The sequence below is a fragment of the Lipotes vexillifer genome, unplaced genomic scaffold (assembly GCF_000442215.2).
Source record: "Lipotes vexillifer unplaced genomic scaffold, Lipotes_vexillifer_v1.1 scaffold895, whole genome shotgun sequence".
Taxonomy (NCBI): Eukaryota; Metazoa; Chordata; class Mammalia; order Artiodactyla; family Lipotidae; genus Lipotes; species Lipotes vexillifer.
This window is the reverse complement of record NW_006788071.1, coordinates 15,097-18,967: the sequence shown is the minus strand read 5'-3', so window position 1 is coordinate 18,967 and position 3,871 is coordinate 15,097. Positions and strand designations below refer to the sequence as shown.

The 3,871-nt window shown below is 37.6% G+C and overlaps 1 pseudogene; it reads left to right on the top strand.

The window, feature by feature from the left end:
• The first annotated feature begins 2,474 nt into the window (after positions 1 to 2,474).
• On the top strand, positions 2,475 to 3,118 carry LOC103075574 (pleckstrin homology domain-containing family B member 2 pseudogene; annotated as a pseudogene).
• Positions 3,119 to 3,871: the final 753 nt, after the last annotated feature.

Genomic DNA, 3,871 nt, shown 5'->3' with positions numbered 1-3,871 from the left:
TTCTTTAATTACCAAATAAAAGGCGGTGTTGAGTGTAAGGAAAGACATGCTGGCAGGACTTGCTTTAAGCAGAGGTATGGTGAGTTTGCAAATGTGAATTAATTTTAGTGATGCAAGTGAGAATCCCGGCCCCCAAATCTATAACTTCGGCTCCTCTATTATAGTCTGTTTTGATGTCAGAGAATTAAAGATTCGTGATTTATAAAACAAAAGTCTGAATGTGGAAAAACCTGACTGTAACGAAATTAAAATACATTCAAGGTGATAGAACCAATGCATATAAGACAATTGAAAAACCACAATAAATAAGAAATTAAAGTGTATGTAACAAACTAAAAAGCACAGAATCTACTGTGGACAGCAATATGAGTGGCAGCTCCCTGTAAACATGTGAAGAAGAATCCTCCCCAGGAGGCAATTCTCAACTGGAGGCTGTAGATGGACCGTGGGATCAGGTCACACCAGCAGATGCACTGAGGTGGAAGTGAGCATTGAGGATACTAAAAAATGCATTCCTTAGTATGCAGGCATTTTTCTATAAAATTCAAGTACTATCTGGGGAGCTTAGATGAATTTTTTTCAGTCTTTTTATCTCAAAAATGAAACAACTATTTATAAAGTTGTCTATGTGACAACATTCTCCACATGAACAGTGCAGAAACAACTGGAACTTTGATAAGGAAATAGGACAGAAAAACTCCTAAATATGATTGGGGTTCAGTGCTCTAGTGCAGGAGGACATCTCAGAAGCTAGGCATCATGGGAGGCACTGGAAATTTGGAAGAAAGCTGATATGGCAGTGAGGTAATTCCAAAACTGGGCAATTGCAGAGACCAGAGTGTTATGAGTGAGGTACTTAGGGGACAACATTTAAGGTTGCACTCATTTTCAGGGGCTGACCCCACACTTGTACCACCCTGATGAGGACTTCCTTAATATTTGTGCCCTAGGTGCCTTCCTCCCTTCTGTTTGTCCTGATCCACGTACCATTAAAAAATGTCAACTAGAGTAACATTCTTCTCAAAACTAAGGCTATGTGTTCTGTATAATTGTATTTGTACAGATTTTATCAGATTTTCTTCCTCTCTCTCTCTCTCTCTCTCTCTCTCTGTCACCTATCTATCTTTATCTATTATCTATCTATATATCGATCATCTATCTATCTATCTATCCATCTATCACCTATATATCTGTTGACAGGAAACCCATTCAATAATGCTATACTAATTCAGCACAGGAAAAAAGAGAAACACTTTTAATTACAAATATTTCTGGATAATTAGAATATTTAGTTGGTTTGCCTGTTCTGTACTGTAAGATTCAAGTACTAAAAAATATTTTCACTTTTTCCTCAACTATATACTAAGAATAGCTTTGTATGTTGGAAACACAAAATTGGATCTACCTAGAAACGTTCCTCAATTTAACAAAGTTTAGTAGGTGAAAGATAAAGATTTTGTAAAAAAGTAAAATTTGAGCTAGATTTTGAAGGACAAATGGACAACTACTTATTAGATCAGGGCTTTCCAGATAGACCAGATATCAAGAACCAACTAGGATCATTTTATTTTAAGTGGAGTCCTTAAAAAGGTATAAATAAATAATTTATTAATTCTTATTTTCATGACAGATGTATCAGGGAAAGATTGTAAGTTTTGTAAAATAATATGTTTTGAACTTCTATCCATCTATCACCTCACTCCCAATGTACTTGTGCCTCCTTGCCAACACAAACAGTTTGTATTGAAAATTCTACTGCACTTAATATGTTTTATTTGGAATAAGCTGTCCAACAAAAAGATGCTTTCTATAACAATGACCACAAATTTAATATTAGGGAGATTTTTATAATAGTACTTAAAATTCTAAAATAAATACTGTTTTCATTTTATAATTTCCACATGAAAGTAACTTTCCTGTTCTTCATCATCTCTTCTGCAGCACCCTGCCTCCATTTTTAATATAGATTTTCTCCCATTTCTCCCAAAGGTATTTATCACTGCCTTTCTATGTTTATGAAAGGTGTATGGCCAGCAGGATAGGTTGAGTTTCTATAAAAATTATTTTAATTTTATTATTTTTTAAGTTACTTTTATAAAATAAAATTCTGTTTGAAAAAGAAAAGAAAAAATGTCATTGGCTTAATTAAAAGGGAGAATAAATATTCTCATGTATTTTAATATTCTGTTTCATACATGTTTGTAAATATTCTACATTTGCACAATTTTGTTCATCTTTATTAAGTACTTTATAAGAAAATTTATTATGAAGATTAACTTTTGTCAAATTCAGAATTAGATACCCATTAGATATTTAATGGAATTTCATTACAACTTTAAGTTAATTTATTTTAAAAATTGACAACTAGGGCTTGAGGCAGTCGGAGCCGAGGAGCCGGGCAGCGTCCTTGCACTCCTGCCCTACTTTGGTGCGTGGCTGCGGCCAGAGGATTTGCAGGTGAAAATACAGCGTTTGTGAAGAGTGGATGGTTGCTGAGACAGAGTACTATTTTGAAGCGCTGGAAGAATTGGTTTGACCTGTGGTCAGATGGTCACCTGATGACCAAACTCAGTAGAGTGTAGAGGATAAGGTCCACATGCCAGTGGACTGCATCAACATCCACACGAGACATGAATGTCGGGATATTCGGCCTCCAGATGGGAAGCCAAAAGACTGTCTGCTGCAGATTGTTTGCCTAGATGGGAAAACCATCAGTCTTTGTGCAGAAAGCACAGATGATTGTTTGGCCTGGAAATTTACACTTCAGGATTCCAGGACAAACACAGCTCATGTTGGCTCTGAAGTCATGTATGATAAGACTGCCTTGGCTTCCTCCCCACCTCCTTACACAGCCTATGCTGCACCAACCCCTGATGCCTATGGTTATAGTCCATACAGTGGTGCATACCCGCCAGGAACTCAAGTTGTCTATTCTTCAAATGGGCAGGCTTATGCTGTACCCTACCAGTACCTGTATGCCGGGCTTTACGGACAGCAGCCTACCAAACAAGTCATCATTTGTGAGCGGTATCGAGACAATGACTGTGACCTGGCGCTGGGCATGCTGCCTGGAACAACCACAGGCATGGCCTTAGGATCTCTGTTCTGGGTCTTCTAGAGTCCTTGGAACCTGGATGTGCATAGCTTCTGATACCCTGGGTGCAATAATATAATTTGCAGGGCATTTCTGTTTGTTATAAATGTTTTTAATAATAGTTTTAGTAGTTCTTTTGAAAGTAGTGACATCATACTTATAACTAATCCATATAAGTACCACAGAGAAGGCTTTAGACTGCTGTGTAGCTAAAACGTAGACTTTTTGAGGGCACTGGCTCATTCTAGGAGTTTTTTTATGGAACTCTCAGAATACCTTATTTGAACACACCTGTTTGTAAAGGCCATTTTCTTTTTAGAGTTAGGCCTTAGTGCTTAAGGGATAGTTTATTTTAATGTTATGCTAGTAATACGGTGATGTATGAGTGAGTGAGTGATTGTGGCAAGAAGAACTGCAGCTGACTTGGTTTAATGTCAGACTTTGAAACCTCAGACTAGAACTGGTTGCACGTTACTTCAGGAGTTGTAGGATGGAACCTTCCTGAGGCAGCCGTGTGATATCCCCACAGCTTCTGGGGCTCTGCAGACTTTCAGCAAAGCTGACTGCTCAGGATGATGGGTGGGATGGAAGATTCCCCCCGCCCCTTTAAAATGATGCTCTTTCATTTTATTCTTGCTAGATTGTTTTTGGTAGTGATCCTTGGAAAACATCCCAAATTAGGAGTAGACTTAAGTCTCAGCATTTTAGGGCTTTATCATTTAAAACTTGAACAAGGCAAAACAATTACAAACAAGTGCATGGAGCTAGATCTGCTAT